The sequence below is a fragment of the Phyllobates terribilis genome, unplaced genomic scaffold (genome assembly GCF_046119375.1).
Source record: "Phyllobates terribilis strain yellow unplaced genomic scaffold, ASM4611937v1 Scaffold_4__5_contigs__length_816908805, whole genome shotgun sequence".
NCBI lineage: Eukaryota > Metazoa > Chordata > Amphibia > Anura > Dendrobatidae > Phyllobates > Phyllobates terribilis.
The window spans coordinates 679,814,661-679,835,906 of record NW_027362764.1 but is presented as its reverse complement, the minus strand read 5'-3'; the positions used below and the strand labels follow the sequence as shown (position 1 = coordinate 679,835,906).

Here is a 21,246-nt window from a genome sequence, read left to right as displayed (position 1 = left end):
TCCGGAGCCGATTCCCGCCATCGGACGCCATCTTGGACCGTTTCCCGCCGTCTTCTGCCTTCTTCCCGCCATCCGCAGCTGCTTCCCGCCATCGGACGCCATCTTCAGGACGCCGCGCGGGAAGAAGAGGGGCGTGGACGTCAAAACCGCACGAGATCCGAAGCTCCGCCCCACGCTCCGACGCTGCGCAAGGTCCTGGAAGGGAGAGAGAGCGACGCTGACGTCATCAGGACGCTACGCCAGGTCCTCGTCCATAGCAGCAGCAGCGGAGCTGCGGCCTACAGAAGAGGATCGCCGGAAGGTAGGCCACGCTTAACTAGGGGGGAGGAAGATGTCAGACACAGAGGCGCCCACTACCACCAACGCAGCTGCAGCAGCAGTGATGCCCTTTTCCCTGCCCTACATCCCTGGAGCGGCCTGGCTGCCCAAATACTCAGGGGAGCCCCATGCCCTAACTGACTTTAAGGAAAGGCTATACAGTTTGTTCCAGGTTTACCCCTTGACAGAGGAGCAGAAGGTCAGCATATTGACAGGGCAGTTAACTGGCGCAGCCCAAAGGGAGGTAAAATCATGGCCCACTGAGGAGAAAAGGACTGTGAAGGGTATCCTGGCCCGGCTGCGGGGTACCTTTGATACACGTACCTCCGCTGAGATTAAAATGAGGTTCTATGGATGTAGGCAGCGGGCACAGGACAGCATTAGAGACTATGCCCTAAATCTGCAGGAAGCCTTGAGGGCTATTCAACAAACTGACCCTGGCAGTGTGCAGGAAACCGATAAGCTGCTAACAGAACAATTTATAGAAGGTCTGCTGTCTAGCGCCCACAGGGCCCAACTGCGCCTCGTGTTCTTTCAGAACCCCGACCTGACCTTTGCCCAATTTAAGGACAGGGCCATAAGGGTGCTCCGTGAATCTGTAACCAGTGGCGCTATAAACCCCCGCACCCTGCTATCACCTACCACCAGGAGGTGGCGCCCTCCTCTATGGACTCCGTGGAGGCTGATGCACAGGCCCTGAACCAAGCCCCATCGAAAGGCCTGCACCACCAAGTCCAGGAGCTAACCAGGAGCGTCGCGGCGTTGACCAGAACCGTTCAGGCGTTGCAAGTGGACCCGTCAAGACCCATCGAGCTGGCTTCAAGTCTGGAGGATGTCCCGTGGCGTCGACAGAGGAGGATCCCGTCATTCCGAGGGAGGCCCACAGACCGCTACGCAGAGGATGGACAGCCCATTTGCCGTCGATGCAACCAGCCCGGACACATTTCCAGGTACTGTAATTTAAACGGGTCCAACCTGGGGCAGAGGGCCGACCCCCAGGCATAAGATCACCAGGCCCTTATAATTGGCGTGATAAGTACGTTGGGGGGCACCCAGTTTTACCCGTGGTGCTGGACGGTATCCCCATGAGCGCCTTGCTGGATACTGGGTCGCAAGTAACCACAATCCCTTATGTACTTTTTAAGCAGTATTGGACTGATGCTGATATCACACGGTATCCAGACAGTAACTTGAGCATCATCGCCAGTAATGGCTTACCCGTGCCGCAGATGGGGTTCAAGGAGATGACCATTAAAATTGGTAAAGTTGAACTGCCGGCACAGGGAGTGATTATTGTGGACATTGACGGTCATGAAAGTCACCCTAAAATAACTGTGGGTACTAACATAATTGAAAATTGTCTTTCAGAGGTAATTGTAATTCTACAACAGGTGGCGGTGAATGCTAGTTCCAGCCAACAGAGGGTCCTCAACAAGGAGATAAAAGCCCTGATGAGACGGCAGCAGGTAGAACTGTCTGGTGGTGAGATCGGTAGTGTAAGACTGAGTGACCCATTCCCCATTTCCATGCCTTCCAAAAGTGAAATGATGATCTGGTGTCGGACTGCAATCGGGTTGAGAGGTAGAGACTACCAAGCCATGGTAGAACCCGTGTACTCAGACAGCAGGCCCACCATTTTGACAGCCCGGGGGGTGGTTGATGTCCGTCATGGGAGGGTGCCCGTCCGCATCCTCAACATTGGGGAGAGGGAAGTACACTTACCCAGGTACGCTACACTCGCCAAACTGTTTGTTGTCGAACACCAAGCTATCAGGGCCGTGGAACCCTTGCCTCCATCTCCTCAGGCGGAGGGTAATGGCTCCCAGAAACAAAAGGAGGACTGGTGCCAGAAACTCCATGTGGGTGCTGACTCCACTCCCCTGCACCAAAAACAAGGAGTCTACCGGGTGGTACAGGAGTACGAGAGAGTCTTTAGTAAGCACCCGCTGGACTTCGGCAGAGTAAAGGGGATAGAACACCACATCCCGACAGGGAGCCATCCACCAATAAAAGAGAGACACAGGCCTGTACCCCCTGCACATTATCAGAACGCCAAGGGCATGCTAAGAGAGATGAAGGAAGCTGGGGTCATTAGATATAGCTGTAGCCCCTGGGCAGCCCCCTTGGTTCTGGTGAAAAAGAAAGACGGCACCATGAGAATGTGCGTGGACTATAGACAAATCAACCGTATCACCCACAAAGACGCATACCCGCTGCCTAGAATAGAGGAGTCTTTAGCCGCACTAAAATCTGCTAACTTCTTTTCTACTTTGGACCTTACTAGCGGGTACTGGCAGGTTCTTGTGGCAGAGGCTCACAAGGAGAAGACCGCCTTCACCACCCCGATGGGACTGAGCGAGTTCAACTGTATGCCTTTCGGGCTCTGCAACGCACCAGGGACCTTCCAACGGCTGATGGAATGCTGTCTAGGGCACCGAAACTTCAATACGGTCCTCCTTTACCTGGACGACGTGATCGTCTATTCGAAGACCTACGAGGACCATCTAAAGCACCTGGCCGAGGTGTTCGAAGCCCTGGCAGGCTATGGCCTGAAGGTGAAACCATGGAAGTGTCACCTGCTGAAACCAAAGGTCCAGTACCTAGGGCACGTGGTAAGCACGGAAGGAGTGGCCCCCGACCCTGACAAAGTCACGGGAATCAAGAGCTGGCCAAGCCCCTCGAACATCAAAGAGGTGAGACAGTTTCTCGGGTTGGTAGGCTACTACCGAAGGTTCATCCCCGGGTTCACTAAGATGGCAGCTCCTATGCAGGACCTCCTGATCGGACAGTCTAAGTCCCGAAGTCAAAAGCCACCCTTCAAGTGGGATAAACCGGAAGAGGAGTCCTTCCGCCAGCTAAAGATGGCCCTCACGGGGGATGAGATCCTGGCCTACCCTGATTACGGCCAGCCTTTCATTCTCCACACAGATGCCAGTAATGTGGGACTGGGAGCCGTACTGTCCCAAAACCAACAGGGCAGAGAACGGGTGATCGCATACGCCAGTCGGAAGCTGAGGCCCACCGAGAGGATCGCGGAGAATTACAGCTCCTTCAAGCTAGAATTCTTGGCGGTGGTGTGGGCCGTGACGGAACACTTCAAGCATTACCTGGCCTCCGCAAAGTTCACCGTGTACACGGACAACAACCCGTTGACACACCTGGACAATGCAAGACTGGGTGCCCTGGAACAGCGGTGGATGGCCCGTCTCTCCAACTATGACTCCGTGATCAAGTACCGGGCAGGCAAAACCAACGCCAACGCGGACGCCCTATCAAGAATGCCTCACTTACCTGAAGGTGACGAAGACCCAGAAGAGCTGGAGGAGGTAGAACTCCCCGCGTTTCACCGGTATGGAGCCGCTCAACACTCTCACCGTGTGAAGGAGGAGGATCTAACAACTGTGATGATGAATCCCCTACCTCACCACAGCTGGGCCGAGACCCAAGATAGTGACCCTGCAGTCCGCCTGGTGAAAAATCTGCTGACCCGGGAAGACGCCCGCCTAGATCCAGATGCCCCAGAGGAAGCCAAGCAGCTATGGAAGGAGAAGAGCAAGCTGTTCCTCTACGAAGGCAAGTTGTGCAGAAGGATTGTCAACCACCGGACGCACGAGCTGACCTGGCAAGTCGTGGTCCCAAGGCGAGATGCAGCTATGGTCTTGGGGACTTTCCATGACAGAGCAGGACACTTCGGTTGGAAGAAACTGGAGTTCCTACTAAGAGGAAGGTTCTTTTGGGTCGGCATGAGAGGAGCTGTAGAAAAATGGTGCAGAGACTGTGGCCCTTGTCACCTGAGGAGGAAGGACCGCACCAGCCAGAAGACACCCTTGAGGCCCATCGTCACCACGCAGCCTCTTGAGCTGGTAGCTCTGGACCATGTCAAATTGGCTCCCAGCCAGTCAGGATACATCTATGCCCTGACAATCGTGGACCACTATTCCCGTTTTCTAGTGGTGGTCCCGGTAAAGGACTTGACAGCCCAAACAGCGGCCAGAGCCTTCCAGCAATACTTCTGCCGTCCACACGGGTATCCGGAACAGGTCCTGACAGACCAGGGTCCAGCGTTCGAGGCTGAAATCTTCCAGGAGTTCTGCAACCTCTATGGCTGTAAGAAAATTCGGACAACGCCTTACCATCCACAAACCAACGGGATGTGTGAGAAGATGAACAATATAGTCATTGATCTCCTGAAGACGTTGCCCCTGGAGGAACGCAGCCTGTGGCCAGAAAAACTGCCGGACCTGATAGACCTATACAACAATATCCCGGTGAATGCTACCAACTGCACCCCGGCTTACCTGATGCGAGCCAGACCGGGTAAGCTGCCCGTAGACCTGGAGATGGGAGTCCTAATACCTGAGGACACCTCCCCGGATGCGGACTGGGATACGGAAAGGCAACTGCAGTACAAGAAGGTACAGGAGAGTGTGGAGAAGAGCCTGGCCCAGGTGAGAGAGAAGCAAGAAAGACTCTTCAATCAACACGCCCCTGCTGGTCCCGTAGAACCTGGTGAGCAAGTCCTAAAGCGAAAAAGAAGGCTACATAAGTTGGACGACCAGTGGGAAAGGGAACCCTACACCGTACTGCAGTCTGACCACGACAACCCAAAGGTGTGCGTAATCACCAAGGACGGAGGAGAAACCACTAGTGTCGTCTCCAGAGACCACCTCAAAAGGTGCCCCGAGCAACTCCGTAGTGCAGAAGAGGATCAGAGTGACCTTGAACCCGCAGAGGACAAGGAAGAAATGATCAGCACCATTATCGGAGAGTTCCCTCAGTCCTGGACTCGCATAAATGATGCCATAGTGGTACCCGTCCTGCATTTCCTTCAACCGGCCCAGCAACAACCAACACCAGAGCCGGAAGGTGAAGAGGAGCCAGCAGTTCCAGAGGCAGAAGAGCCTGTACCAGCAGCCCAGGAGAGTCAACCCTCTGCTGACAGTGAGCCTGCCATGCCTGCGGTAAGCCAAAGAACCCGCAGACAGCTGCCTGCCCTACCTGTACACCCAGCTGGTAGCTGTACCCCTAACGCTAGTGGGGAAAGCCAGGTTGGTCCACCACCAGACAGTGGGTTAAGGAGGTCAACCAGGAGCACAAAGGGGCAGATACCCGCTCGCTGGAGAATATAGAGTGTACTAAGATTGTAAATAACCCTGTTGCCAAATGCTGAAATGTTTGCCAAGTTACCTGCATTTTTATTAATAGTGTGTTTCAGTTTCTTGCAGCTACCGTAAGGACTCACAGGTTATGGACTTTTTATAACCGGGACCTTGTATGGACTGCATTCTGAGCCTAACCCAGGAATGAACTAAGACTGTGAAGGACTTGGGGTAGGACAGACCCCCACCTGGTTAAGGCTCCCGTTGTATTGGTGATATGGACACCCGGTCACAGGCCACACTGTGACCTTAAGAACTCAATTTGTGCGTCGTCTGTCTATTAATGTTTTATTGTTATGCATATTGTCTTTGTTTATTGTTTAGTCCCGGAGCACTAAATTTCACTAGGGGGGAATGTGTCACCCTGGCCTGGATGCCACAAAATGTATTAAAGCTGTGTCTGAGAGCAAGGGGGAGGTTCTCTGGTCAGGGGAACATTAGCATGCAATGCCTCCTGTCTCAGGCCAGTAGGGGGAGCAGGCTGCCCCTATAAAAGCTGGTGCTGGGGGCAGGGTTAGAGAGAACTGGATTGCCTGTCTCAGCTCTGAGACGTGTCCCAGAGTGGAGCAGGGACAGAAAGTTGATTGCACCTAAGAGGAAGTGTGGCAGGAGGAGAGCCACAAGCCAGAGACAAGAGGCGAAGAGAGTCTGTCTTGGCAGAGAAAAGACTTAATTTTACCAGACTTTGGTGTCTGAGGCTGGAAGAATTCCACATCCCCCAGAAGAGAACCAGTCCGCAAGGGACTGTACATTCCTTGGCCTAAGAAGCCTGGAGGCCCTGCCACAACTGAAGGGACCAGTAAAGCCGTACAAGGCTGGGAGCAGAAAGGAACCCACGTCGCAGGCCATACAGGCGAGAATACACGGAAAGCTCGGAAACGTGGGCTGTTACCCTATCAGGAGGAGATAGCCAGAAGGAGCGCAGAAAGCACTGAAGGCCTACACCCTCACCCTGACCAGGGCCAATTTCCCCGTTGCTCTCAGACGTCCAGGTCCCCTCCTAGCCGGGACTGTTTATGGGTCAGTTTACCTGTTGTAGTAAAGACCCTGGACTGCAACTTGTTGTCTGTGTGCTCCTTGCTCCTCCCGCACTATCAGCACTGGGATTCTCACTACCATCACTCCCACCATCCATTATACTGCCCTGGGGCCGCACTCTTCCCGTGGGGAGTCACACTACCCTAGCTGCACACCTCATCAGCCCCAGCGGTCTGCATGCAGGAGCGGTTCCTAATAACCGCAATCCACGGGTGGCGTAGTCGGACATTATTAGCAGAACGTAGCAGACTACTATTGGCCTGACCACCCTGAGCCACGGAACCGGGTCGCCACTACTACCCCCATCGTCTCCCTATTGCCCGGATCCGAGTGCCCCACGGCCCAGGGGGCGAGTCATATGCATCAGACTCTCCTGCCTGTTTTATGATTTCAGGGCCCTATCAGGAATCACCCCCCACTCCCCAATTCCTTCTGCACCTTCCTTGCCTTCCTTGCACTGAGGTTAGCTCTATGGCAGCCGTCTGGCTTGGTTACACAAGCTTCTTTGCAGAGATACATGTTACTTCTGCTGGCCCTCGCTAGGCGGCCGGCATCCAAAACCTTCCCTGGGCACCTGCTGAAAGCCTGGCCCCTTCACGGCCCCGGGTGCTTTTAACGCCATCATTTCAACACGGCGAGCTGCGGAGTCAATAAGCACTCCTAGCCGTGACAAGGAGCTCGGTGTCAGGCCTGCGTGAAGGCGGCGGGGTAGCATACTTAGCTGCCAACTGGCTCAGAGGCCTTGGGGCTTCCATCATCTAAGTTACTTAAGGTCGGTGTCCGGCAAGGAGGCGTTCCATGCTAGCCGAGCTGGGCATAGGGCAAAACGTCATCAAAATGGTCTACAGCACCCGGTGTTCCCAGGAGGTCTGCCATCCAAGTACTGTCTGAGCCCAGCCCTGCTTTGCTCCCGAGATCAAACGAGATCGGGCGTATCCAAGGTGGTATGGCCAGTAGACGCTGCTCGATCCATCGCCCGGCCAGCCTTTCTCAGGATCGCTTGGTGGCGAGCAATCTGGCCGTGATGGGGCGGGCTCCGAAGGGTCCATGCAAAGTCTGTGCCGTCCCTACAGGTGTGGTTTGTTTAGCAGTGATTCACCCGCCGCATCAGGTGTCTTCAAAAATGTCTCGGCGCAGGGTCTCCTGCAGGCTAAACCCTTCATCACGGTAATGTGACAGAAAGAGCAAGCTGGACCCGTAACTTGGGGGCGGAGCGAGACGTCCAGGGGTGAATGAAGGAAGAGGGTGAGATGGTTGCCAGTGACTTTGAGCTGCTCTTCAGGGGGGAGGGTCGTGTTGCCTGCAAAGGTCTTCTGCTTGGGGTTACCGGTGGTTGCCTCCAGCCACCCGGGAGACGCTTGTCCTGGTGAAAAGGAGCCTAGTATTAAAAGTAAAGAAGCAACAATGCTGGAGACCCACGGTGATCAGAAGGATGCTGGTATTTTGCAGAGATGAAATAGCGCAAGAGAGAAAGCAAATGAAAAAAAGAAAAGAGAATGGATGTGTGCACTTGTGAAAGGGAATGGAAAAAAGGCATAGAAGAGAGTGCCCCCTGCTGGTGGAAGGAAGGAAAAAGCAAAAGCCTACAGCACCTGGTATTCCCAGGATATCTCCCATCCAAGTACTAACCAGGCCAAACTCTGCTTAGCTTCCGAGATCAGACGAGATGAGGCGTGTTCAGGGTGGTGTGGCCGTAGGCAGAGACAAGTCTCTCACTTGCTGCTTTTCTACTTTGAAGGCTGGCTGCCAGATGCCCTTTCCAGTGCTCAGCAAGACCAGGTCCTTTTGTGCTTTCCCTTCTCTTCAATTTTTTTGCTGGCTTCCTTAAAAGGTCTTGTAGACACAACGCCCCACTCAGAGCCGCTGAGCTCACTGATCGGCTGCAGCGCTGTCGACGGAACGTCAGCTTCACGGCCAATACCACTGGCCGGGAGCAGAGGCGAGACTCACCGGTAGACCCGGGTAGGGTGAGCAGAGCGCGGTTAGTTGCTTTCTAATAGCCTGCAGCCGGGGATTAACTTTTAATGAAAGGGAACAATCCCTTTGACTGTCTGCAGCGCGCCACACCTAGGAAGTGCACTCTCACACACAAGCCAGCATGCACATGTGCTCGCACGTGACAACACCCCCTATCTGCCCCTACAACCTCTCCGTCACCATGCGTCAGACTCTCCAGCCTGTTTTATGATTTCAGGGCCCTAGCAGGAATCACCCCCCCCTCCCCAATTCCTTCCTTGCCTTCCTTGCACTGAGGTTAGCTCTTTGTCAGCTGTCTGGCTTGGTTACACAAGCTTCTTTGCAGAGAAACATGTTACTTCTGCTGGCCCTCGCTAGGCGGCCGGCATCCAAAACCTTCCCTGGGCACCTGCTGAAAGCCTGGCCCCTTCACGGCCCCGGGTGCTTTTAACGCCATCAATTCCACACGTCGAGCTGCGGAGTCAATAAGCACTCCTAGCCGTGGCAAGGAGCTCGGTGTCAGGCCTGCATGAAGGCGGCAGGGTAGCGTACTTAGCTGCCTACTGGCTCAGAGGCCTTGGGGCTTCCATCATCTAAGTTACTTAAGGTCGGTGTCCGGCAAGGCGCCGTTCCATGCTAGCAGAGCTGGGCAGTAGGGCAAAACGTCATCAAAATGGTCTAAAGCACCCGGTGTTCCCAGGAGGTCTCCCATTCAAGTACTGTCCGAGCCCAGCCCTGCTTTTTTTTCGAGATCGGACAAGATCAGGCGTATCCAAGGTGGTACGGCCAGTAGACACTGCTCGATCCATCGCCCGGCCAGCCTTTCTCAGGATCGCTTGGTGGCGAGCAATCTGGCTGTGACGGGGCGGGCTCCGAAGGGTCCATGCAAAGGCTGTTCCGTCCCTACAGGTGTGGTTTGTTTAGCAGTGATTCACCCGCCGCATCAGGTGTCTTCAAAAATGTCTCGGCGCAGGGTCTCCTGCTGGCTAAACCCTTCATCGCGGTAATGTGACAGAAAGAGCAAGCTGGACCCGTAACTTGGGGGCGGAGCGAGACGTCCAGGGGTGAATGAAGGAAGAGGGTGAGATGGTTGCCAGTGACTTTGAGCTGCTCTTCAGGGGGGAGGGTCGTGTTGCCTGCAAAGGTCTTCTGCTTGGGGTTACCGGTGGTTGCCTCCAGCCACGCGGGAGACGCTGATCCTGGTGAAAAGGAGCCTAGTATTAAAAGTAAAGAAGCAACAATGCTGGAGGCCCACGGTGATCAGAAGGATGCTGGTATTTTGCAGAGATGAAATAGCGCAAGAGAGAAAGCAAATGAAAAAAAGAAAAGAGAATGAATGTGTGCACTTGTGAAAGGGAATGGAAAAAAGGCACAGAAGAGAGTGCCCCCTGCTGGTGGAAGGAAAGAAAAAGCAAAAGCCTAAAGCACCTGGTAGTCCCAGGTGGTCTCCCATCCAAGTACTAACCAGTCCCAACACTGCTTAGTTTCCAAGATCAGATGAGATCAGGCGTGTTCAGGGTGGTGTGGCCGTAGGCAGAGACAAGACTCTCACTTGCTGCTTTTCTACTTTGAAGTCTGGCTGCCGGCTGCCTTTCCACTGCTCAGCAAGACCAGATCCTTTTGTGCTTTCCCTTCTCTTCAATTTTTTTGCTGGCTTCCTTAAAAGGTCTTGTAGACAGAACGCCCCACTCAGAGCCGCTGAGTTCACTGATCGGCTGCAGCACTGTCGACGGAACGTCAGCTTCACGGCCAATGCCACAGGCCGGGAGCAGAGGCGAGACTCACCACTAGACCCGGGTAGGGTGAGTAGAGCATGGTTAGTTGCTTTCTAATAGCCTGCAGCCAGGGATTAACTTTTAATGAAAGGGAACAATCCCTTTGATTGTCTGCAGCGCGCCACACCTAGGAAGCACACTCTCACACACAAGCCAGCATGCACACGTGCTCGCACGTGACAACACCCCCTATCTGCCCCTACAACCTCTCCGTCACCATGCGTCAGACTCTCCTGCCTGTTTTATGATTTCAGGGCCCTAGCAGGAATCACCCCCCCCCCTCCCCAATTCCTTCCGCACCTTCCTTGCCCTGAGGTTAGCTCTTTGTCAAATGTCTGGCTTGGTTACACACGCTTCTTTGCAGAGAAACATGTTACTTCTGCTGGCCCTCGCTAGGCTGCCGGCATCCAAAACCTTCCCTGCGCACCTGCTGAAAGCCTGGCCCCTTCACGGCCCCGGGTGCTTTTAACGCCATCATTTCCACGCGGCGAGCTGCGGAGTCAATAAGCACTCCTAGCCGTGACAAGGAGCTCGGTGTCAGGCCTGCGTGAAGGCGGCGGGGTAGCGTAATTAGCTGCCAACTGGCTCAGATGCCTTGGGGCTCCCATCATCTAAGTTACTTAAGGTCGGTGTCCGGCAAGGCGCCGTTCCATGCTAGCCGAGCTGGGCAGTAGGGCAAAACGTCATCAAAATGGTCTACAGCACCCGGTGTTCCCAGGAGGTCTCCCATCCAAGTACTGTCCGAGCCCAGCCCTGCTTTGTTTCCGAGATCAGACGAGATCGTGCATATCCAAGGTGGTATGGCCAGTGGATGCTGTTTGAGCCATCGCCCGGCCAGCCTTTCTCAGGATCGCTTGGTGGCGAGCAATCTGGCCGTGTCGGGGCGGGCTCCGAAGGGTCCATGCAAAGGCTGTGCCGTCCCTACAGGTGTGGTTTGTTTAGCAGTGATTCACCCGCCGCATCAGGTGTCTTCAAAAATGTCTCGGCGCTGGGTCTCCTGCAGGCTAAACCCTTCATCGCGGTAATGTGACAGAAAGAGCAAGCTGGACCCGTAACTTGGGGACGGAGCGAGACGTCCAGAGGTGAATGAAGGAAGAGGGTGAGATGGTTGCCAGTGACTTTGAGCTGCTCTTCAGGGGGGAGGGTCGTGTTGCCTGCAAAGGTCTTCTGCTTGGGGTTACCGGTGGTTGCCTCCAGCCACCCGTGAGACGCTGGTCCTGGTGAAAAGGAGCCTAGTATTAAAAGTAAATAAGCAACAATGCTGGACGCCCACGGTGATCAGAAGGATGCTGGTATTTTGCAGAGATGAAATAGCGCAAGAGAGAAAGCAAATGAAAAAAAGAAAAGAGAATGAATGTGTGCACTTGTGAAAGGGAATGGAAAAAAGGCATAGAAGAGAGTGCCCCCTGCTGGTTGAAGGAAGGAAAAAGCAAAAGCCTACAGCACCTGGCATTCCCAGGCGGTCTCTGTTAAATGGTTAATTATGGAAATTCATTTGGAATGTTAATCGATAATCATTTTTCTGAGTTCCATGCCTCAGCCATCGTGTCTAGTTGACATGCGCTATTTGTGTGTGTATTTTTGGTTCACTACCATATGTAGAACAGGTGTCCATACCACTGGCTATAAAAGCCCATGGTACAGAAAGGGGGGGCTCTCTTGCTCTGCCCACCCCACAAGACACAGAATCTTCAATGCTGAGAAGCAGATGACATGTAGGCCTGGACACATGCTGGACAAAGACATGATTTACAAGCCAGGATCCAAGGAAAGATGGGTGAATCTCAACAATTAAGCAAATTATGGACAAATGGACAATTACTTTATAACTAATTATTGTATGTACCTGCTGCAATCTGATTCTTTTCAATTTACAATCCAAGAATAAATAGATACATTTTTTATAAGAATATCGTGATATTGATACTTTGAGAAGTCCTCAGTAGAAAAAAATAATACAGGAAGAGTATTATTTTACAATGGTGAGCCAGTCAGTCCTGTTTTTTTGTTTTTTAAATTAAGTAAGTGAATTTCTTCCGTGAACAAGGGGGAAGTCCTGACGAGCTGAACAGCTGTTGTTCACGTGTCAGTAAATTCACTAGTTTGTCACGAGAAGCAGAAAGGACCTACAGACTGAGGAAAGACAGGAAGCAGAGGTACTAACAAGGAACAGAATCACACAGGAAAAGAATCAGACGTACTGAAGACAGGACGTGCTGATAAAGAGAAGCCAAGGAATCTTAAGGTAAGCAAAATATGGATATAATTTCTTCTTTTGCTTAACAAAGTAATATTAATTTCAAAGTTAATGTAGGAGATGACATAGAAGTTTTGTGGCTCAGTTTATACAAAGAATGTGAATTGCAGAATTTACAGTTAACTTCTAAATTGGTAAATAGAGACAAACAGAAATTGAGAAATATTCTACATTTGGTAGATTTTTTTCATAGTCTTGTGTTTGAGATTTCTAAGCAGGAAAATGGTGTAGAAGTGTCAGACGGTGATACTGATTCTGACTGTAATGTGGAAAATGAACAATAAGTAAGACACGTGTGTGTAACTGAAGGTGACCTTGGGTCTGACCAAGAGACGGACATACAGAAACCTGACATGGGAGGAGACATGACTGACATACGAGAAACCGATATACTAGGTGATGTGGGAGGAGACGTGAGTGACGTAGGAGGAACGGACGTACAAGAGCCACTAAAAATATCAGAGAATTCTGGAATTACCCAGGCTCAACTCCAAATTAAAATGAGGAAAAATTTGCTGAAATTATACAAAATCATGCCAAAATATGATGTCAAAATCCATGCCTGTAGAAATTCAGAGACATTTGAGAGCTTCTCTGATAAGTTTGATTTATCCAATGAGGAGAGGAATCAATTATTTAAAATATGGATTCCTCTGACATTGTCCAGACGTTTACATTTAATGCCCTGTGAAAATGACTCTCCTAATGGATGGGAAAATGATTCGGACAGATTAAGATATTTGATTTATTGTGTCACAAAGGATTTTCCCAACATAGAAGATCTGCAGAAACTAAGGATTGGTAGGAAGGAATGTACATATACATTCATGTCCATATTTGAACGGTTGTACAAAGCTCTCATCAAAAATGGAAAAGTACAACATATGATAACAACTTTTGTACAAAAATTCAAATTCCTAAATTCAGTTTCCCAAGTTATGGCATCACAAAAAAATTCATTATTTGAATGTGCGCAGATGCTGGATTTTGTTAGAAAACATGAGAATCGTGAAAAGAAAATAAATCAAGCTAAATTTATAAAACCAGGAAAGGTAAAATCTTACCAAAAGCCAATATCAAACTCTCCTAGACTGAGTCATCCCCATAGTGAACTCTATCAAATACGCAGAAGATTTCATATATGTTATAAGCCATATCAGCCAGTACAAAGATCCATCTCTCCACAGAATGAGTTAATTCTCAGTCAGAACTGTGATTCTCTAAAAAGGAAAATGGCTGAAACTGATGGACAGAGACAGGTGAGACGACCAACTCACAGTGACGTCATGGAATGTGGACAGAAGAACAGGCAGTTCTCTGAGGTTTTGAAGGATAGAAAAATGTCTTTCCTAAATAGGGCGTTCCTGGAGATATTTGAGAGAGACAGAAGATTTGGTTTAGGGAGTGGCTAAGGAAAAACTGTAATTACAATGTTGTATCAAAATGTAATACAATGTCTCAATATTTATTTATAATCTTATACAGTAAAATTGTAGTTACATAGTTTCTAATAGTTCATATATATATATATATATATATATATATATATATATATATATACACTTGTCTAAGTAGAGATTGTGTATAATTGTATTTATATATACGTTTATAAAATATATATATATATATTAATTAATAAATTAGAACTTCATATATATAAATTTAAGTAGCAATATTTTGAATTACATTAGAACCAACCAATATATGTATAAGATATTTAAATAATTCTGTTTCTGTATGAATTTGATATTTAATTTTATTTTCTTATATTTCCTTAGAGTTTTCATTCCAAAGCAGGATTTGATCAAAGAACTCTAAAATGGATTTATTTCTTTATTCACACAGGAAGCGAAAAAATTGCATGATTTTATGTGTATAACATTTTAAAATAATAACAATATATCTAGTTGAACTATAATATATATGTAATACTTATTAATTCTTTTGTGTTGCTAATATTTTCTGTGCATGAAGTGTTCGTGCAAATTAAAGTAGCTTTACAGCATGACGTGTGACAGCTGCGGCCTTTGAACTTTGAGCTAATAGTATAGGATCCCATTCATTCTATTTTCAACTGATGTAACTTAAGACCGGACAGCCAGTGAAAAAAGAATCTAAGACAAGAGTTTTTTCAAGTGTCTGAAATTCCAGTGACTTACTCTCATATTATATAATATGTACTTGGGGAATATTCAAAGAAATATAAAGATATTCAATTGATATGGCAATGCGCATTAATAAATTGGGATACAACAATTTTGGGTTAAATATATATATATATATATCTAAAACTTCATATGTGGAATGTTTGAGTTGAACAGATCTGTGAATGTCAGAGTGAAGGTGACAGATGAGTAAATCAGCAGCTGCTAAGTGTGATTGATGTGACAGAGGCCTCGTATGTTTGTATGTTTGAAAAAATAAAAATGTTTCTTTATGTGAAGGTACAAAAATATATTTAATTCTGAGGAAATTATAATACATAATTAGGTATTATCTACATATATATATTTCTATATTTCTTTAATAATTATTATTTCTTGATTTAACTAATAGTGGATAAGGGCAACCACACATCAAAATGGTTTACAAAGCAAATTTATATTTAGAATAATTTTCCACATGATAATATTCTTGAATAACTATAATATTATTTTTAATGGTTACCTAAATAGGTACACACCTCTCTTTAGTCAAATCTATGCTACTCATCGATATGAAATTTATAATTTGGTTCTGATATATACATAAATTTTATAAAATAATATTTTTGGTATTAAGGGGGAAAATGTGTTTTTGATCCTGATTACATAATCACTTTTGATCAATACTTATTTTACACACATTTTAATAAAGAAGAAATAATAATAAGGTACTATGGTATAATTAAGAAGGGTATTACATGCAAAGTTGCATAATTTAATATTTTTTGGTGGTACAAGGTTATGACAAATATGAAATCATCCAGATAATGGAGATATAAGGGTATTTTTTATGGAGAATATAATTACTCTGCATTTGTCATTAAAATTTAAAGGCCTTATTTTTATTTTTATTCTTATTTTTACTCTTAATTTTATTTTCCATTTTTAAAATTTTATTCTTACTTTATACTTCTTATTTTTCTATTTTTTTTTTTTTAATTCTCATTTGATTTTATTTGAGTTCAATATCTCAATTGAGAAAACACATTAATATTTAATAAAGTAATGTCTAATACAAGAGTATTGCTTCATTAAATATATATTGCTAAGGAAAAAAATGTTTACATTTTCTGAGTAAACACAACAATTCATTCATTCATTTATTCATTCATTCATACATTCATATATTTATTCATTTTGGTTCAGGAGTATACATTCTTTGATATTATTGGTTTAATAAAGATATTAAAACTTGTTTTTTAAAAATGCACTGACAACTATGGGTTGGAAAAGGTAATTACACCTATGACATAAAAATGTTCTATCATATGGAGAACTTGATTGATAATAAATTATTATCTATTATTGTTTATTATTCCAAACATAATTTATTTTAATATTTTGATAATAATTAGATGGATATTACTGATTGCTATGGTACGCTGTGATATTATAGGTTAGGAAAAACTGCCAGATTTGGTATCAGATTAGGGAATGAAGACTTCAATCAAGACATCGCAATTATGAATTCTATCTTAATAAAGACTTTTAATTTTTATAAATCAAAGAGATTCTCAAAAGTTACAAGAAGAAGCAACTGATATCCGGACGTCTCAGAAGGTAACAGGTGTGAATGCTGAGTGTTATAATAGACTGTGTCCATTACATACAATACAATTCACACCACTGATCACCAGGACGGCAGAGGACGATGATCCTATATGTACTGTGTTGTGTTCAAGTTTAATCACGTTCCAGTGGTTTCTTATCACCTGCAACGCTTCAATGAAAGCTGGTGAACAGGTAATACCTGGCATATGTGTCCTGTATATAAAGGACTGAGTACTGGTTATGGTGCTATATAAAGCAGGAAAGTGTCAAGTTAACCCTTGCTTTACTGACCAAAGACGTCACATCTGTTCCAAAAGTGACACGAGACCAGTGCGGACACATGGAAGATTCCAAAGACGATCCAACGTAAGTCCAGGTTACACTGCACAGATATTAAAGCTACATTTCATCCATGGACTTTGTTTTCTTATCAACTGACACACATGATCTTTCTAATAAAGAGTACAGTTTATGGACTGAACAATAATGAACACAATTATGGACTGTACAATATCTACATGCTGTAATTTATTTCAAAGGAGTTTTCATCTAAAGACTGTGTTATAAAAGAACCAAGAAGAAGACGAGACGACGACCCGATGACATCAAATGATGACGATTGAACCCGCGATTGCTTCAATTTAGATATAGGGAAGTATAATTATACATATTAAATGAATATTAGTCACGGCTTACCATAACATGAATTCACATCATTATATAACAATAATCCGATATTGATACTATTATTACTATTATTATTATTATGGAAATTTAATGATATTGCCAAGGAAGAAGGAAAGAAAAAATGATTGATGAATGTATCTTCTTTTGAGTTATTTCAGTTAAAGTCCTTTTATTCTCAAAAAAGGGGGAAATGTTAAATGGTTAATTATGGAAATTCATTTGGAATGTTAATCGATAATCATTTTTCTGAGTTCTATGCCTCAGCCATCGTGTCTAGTTGACATGCGCTATTTGTGTGTGTATTTTTGGTTCACTACCATATGTAGAACAGGTGTCCATACGACTGGCTATAAAAGCCCATGGTACAGAAAGGGGGGGCTCTCTTGCTCTGCCCACCGCACAAGACACAGAATCTTCATGCTGAGAAGCAGATGACATGTAGGCCTGGACACATGCTGGACAAAGACATGGTTTACCAGCCAGGATCCAAGGAAAGATGGGTGAATCTCAACAATTAAGCTAATTATGGACAAATGGACAATTACTTTATAACTAATTATTGTATGTACCTGCTGCAATCTGATTCTTTTTAATGGACAATCCAAGAATAAATAGATACATTTTTTTATAAGAATATCGTGATATTGATACTTTGAGAACTCCTCAGTAGAATAAAATAATACAGGAAGAGTTTTATTTTACAGGCTCCCATCCAAGTACTAACAAGGCCAGACCCTGCTTAGCTTCCGAGATCAGATGAGATCGGGCATGTTCAGGGTGGTGTGGCCGTAGCATGAGACAAGCCTCTCACTTGCTGCTTTTCTACTTTGAAGTCTGGCTGCCGGATGCCCTTTCCAGTGTTCAGCAAGACCAGGTCCTTTTGTGCTTTCCCTTCTCTTCAATTTTTTTGCTGGCTTCCTTAAAAGGTCTTGTAGACACAACGCCCCACTCAGAGCCGCTGAGCTCACTGATCGGCTGCAGTGCTGTCGATGGAACGTCAGCTTGACGGCCAATTCCACAGGCCGGGAGCAGAGGCGTGACTCACCGGTAGACCCGGGTAGGGTGAGTAGAGCGCGGTTAGTTGCTTTCTAATAACCTGCAGCCGGGGATTAACTTTTAATGAAAGGGAACAATCCCTTTGACTGTCTGCAGCGCGCCACACCTAGGAAGCGCACTCTCACACACAAGCCAGCATGCACACGTGCTCGTGCTCACACGTGACAACACCCCCTATCTGCCTCTACAACCTCTCCGTCACCATGCGTCAGACTGTCCTGCCTGTTTTATGATTTCAGGGCCCTAGCAGGAATCACCCCCCCCCTCCGCAATTCCTTCCGCACCTTCCTTGCCTTCCTTGCACTGAGGTTAGCTCTTTGTCAGCCGTCTGGCTTGGTTACACGAGCTTCTTTGCAGAGAAACATGTTACTTCTGCTGGCCCTCGCTAGGCGGCCGGCATCCAAAACCTTCCCTGGGCACCTGCTGAAAGCCTGGCCCCTTCACGGCCCCGGGTGCTTTTAACGCCATCATTTCCACACGGCGAGCTGCGGAGTCAATAAGCATTCCTAGCCGTGGCAAGGAGCTCGGTGTCAGGCTTGCGTGAAGGCGGCAGGGAAGCGTACTTAGCTGCCAACTGGCTCAGAGGCCTTGGGGCTTCCATCATCTAAGTTACTTAAGGTCGGTGTCCGGCAAGGCGCCGTTCCATGCTAGCCGAGCTGGGCAGTAGGGCAAAAGGTCATCAAAATAGTCTATAGCACCCGGTGTTCCCAGGAGGTCTCCCATCCAAGTACTGTCCGAGCCCAGCCCTGCTTTGCTTTCAAGATCAGACAAGATCGGGCGTATCCAAGGTGGTATGGCCAGTAGCCGCTGCTCGATCCATCGCCCGGCCAGCCTTTCTCAGGATCGCATGGTGGCGAGCAATCTGGCCGTGACGGGGCGGGCTCCAAAAGGTCCATGCAAAGGCTTTGCCGTCCCTACAGGTGTGGTTTGTTTAGCAGTGATTCACCCGCCGCATCAGGTGTCTTCAAAAATGTCTCGGCGCATGGTCTCCTGCAGGCTAAACCCTTCATCGCGGTAATGTGACAGAAAGAGCACGCTGGACCCGTAACTTGGGGGCGGAGCGAGACGTCCAGGGGTGAATGAAGGAAGAGGGTGAGATGGTTGCCAGTGACTTTGAGCTGTTCTTCGGGGGGAGGGTAGTGTTGCCTGCAAAGGTCTTCTGCTTGGGGTTACCGGTGGTTGCCTCCAGCCACGCAGGAGACGCTGGTCCTGGTGAAAAGGAGCCTAGTATTAAAAGTAAAGAAGCAACAATGCTGGAGGCCCACGGTGATCAGAAGGATGCTGGTATTTTGCAGAGATGAAATAGCGCAAGAGCGAAAGCAAATGAAAAAAAGAAAAGAGAATTTATGTGTGCACTTGTGAAACGGAATGGAAAAAAGGCATAGAAGAGAGTGCCCCCTGCTGGTGGAAGGAAGGAAAAAGCAAAAGCTTACAGCACCTGGTATTCCCAGGCGGTCTCCTATCCAAGTACTAACCAGGCCCAACCCTGTTTATCTTCCAAGATCAGAGGAGACCAGGCGTGTTCAGGGTGGTGTGGCCATAATCAGAGACAAGCCTCTCACTTGCTGCTTTTCTACTGTGACATCTGGCTGCCGGCTGCCCTTTCCAGTGCTCAGCAAGACCAGGTCCTTTTGTGCTTTCCCTTCTCTTCAATTTTTTTGCTGGCTTCCTTAAAAGGTCTTGTAGACACAACGTCCCACTCAGAGCCGCTGAGCTCACTGATCGGCTGCAGCGCTGTCGACGGAACGTCAGCTTCACGGCCAATACCACAGGCCGGGAGCAGAGGCGAGACTCACCGGTAGACCCGGGTAGGGTGATCAGAGCGCGGTTAGTTGCTTTCTAATAGCCTGCAGCCGGGGATTAACTTTTAATGAAAGGGAACAATCCCTTTGACTGTCTGCAGCGCGCCACACCTAGGAAGCGCAATCTCACACACAAGCCAGCATGCACACGTGCTCACACGTGACAACACCCCCTATCTGCCCCTACAACCTCTCCGTCACCATGCGTCAGACTCTCCTGCCTGTTTTATGATTTCAGGGCCCTAGCAGGAATCACCCCCCCCTCCCCAATTCCTTCCTTGCCTTCCTTGCACTGAGGTTAGATCTTTGTCAGCTGTCTGGCTTGGTTACACAAGCTTCTTTGCAGAGAAACATGTTACTTCTGCTGGCCCTCGCTAGGCGGCCGGCATCCAAAACCTTCCCTGGGCACCTGCTGAAAGCCTGGCCCCTTCACGGCCCCGGGTGCTTTTAACGCCATCATTTCCACACGGCGAGCTGCGGAGTCAATAAGCACTCCTAGCCGTGGCAAGGAGCTCGGTGTCAAGCCTGCGTGAAGGCGGCGGGGTAGCGTACTTAGCTGCCAACTGGCTCAGAGGCCTTGGGGCTTCCATCATCTAAGTTACTTAAGGTCGGTGTCCGGCAAGGCGCCGTTCCATGCTAGCCGAGCTGGGCAGTAGGGCAAAATGTCATCAAAATGGTCTACAGCACCCGGTGTTCCCAGGAGGTCTCCCATCCAAGTACTGTCCTAGCCCAGCCCTGCTTTGCTTTCGAGATCAGACGAGATCAGGCGTATCCAAGGTGGTATGGCCAGTAGACGCTGCTTGATCCATCGCCCGGCCAGCCTTTCTCAGGATCGCTTTGTTATGATCTGCTACAGAGAGTATGGAAAGAAAGGAGATCTATCCCTACAATAGAACTAAACTAGATCCCTACGATGTAACGGGGAACCTGATCCTGCGATCAGACCCGCTAAAGTCCTCGGCTAGTCTGAACGCAGACCTATAGATGTGAGGGAGGGATCCCTACAAGATCTAGGGACTGGGAAAAGTTGGACACCTCCTAGCAGAAATAGTAGCAGTCAAAGACAAACACACAACAAAAAGGCATAGGGGTCAGAAGACCTAGCAAAACTAACAGAGAACGGCAACAGAGCAACAAGCTAGCTCAACAGTAGTAAATACAAATGAAGTCCAGCAAAGCCAGGAGGGCGGAGCCGGATTAAATAGACAAAATGGTCATGTGACCAGCAAACTAAAAAAAAACTAACAGGAGAGTTGTAACAGTACCCCCTCTTCTAAGAGGATCCTCCGGATCCCCCAGGCCCAGGCTTACCAGGAAACCTCCTGTGAAACGCTCGGACAAGTCTGGGGGCAGAAACATAATCCGCTCTCACCCATGAGTTATCCTCAGGTCCGAAACCCTTCCAAGCGACGAGATACTGCAAACTCCCTCTATACCGTCTAG

At 47.9% G+C, this 21,246-nt stretch overlaps 8 pseudogenes; all 8 read right to left on the bottom strand.

The window, feature by feature from the left end:
• Nucleotides 1-7,354: 7,354 nt before the first annotated feature.
• LOC141268615 (5S ribosomal RNA) lies at nucleotides 7,355-7,474 on the bottom strand (annotated as a pseudogene).
• A 621-nt stretch (nucleotides 7,475-8,095) lies between these two features.
• Nucleotides 8,096-8,214, bottom strand: LOC141269012 (5S ribosomal RNA; annotated as a pseudogene).
• Nucleotides 8,215-9,146: 932 nt separating this feature from the next.
• LOC141270252 (5S ribosomal RNA) lies at nucleotides 9,147-9,266 on the bottom strand (annotated as a pseudogene).
• A 621-nt stretch (nucleotides 9,267-9,887) lies between these two features.
• Nucleotides 9,888-10,006, bottom strand: LOC141269406 (5S ribosomal RNA; annotated as a pseudogene).
• Nucleotides 10,007-10,939: 933 nt separating this feature from the next.
• Nucleotides 10,940-11,059, bottom strand: LOC141268772 (5S ribosomal RNA; annotated as a pseudogene).
• A 7,628-nt stretch (nucleotides 11,060-18,687) lies between these two features.
• LOC141269657 (5S ribosomal RNA) lies at nucleotides 18,688-18,807 on the bottom strand (annotated as a pseudogene).
• A 620-nt stretch (nucleotides 18,808-19,427) lies between these two features.
• Nucleotides 19,428-19,546, bottom strand: LOC141267942 (5S ribosomal RNA; annotated as a pseudogene).
• A 932-nt stretch (nucleotides 19,547-20,478) lies between these two features.
• Nucleotides 20,479-20,598, bottom strand: LOC141267386 (5S ribosomal RNA; annotated as a pseudogene).
• Nucleotides 20,599-21,246: the final 648 nt, after the last annotated feature.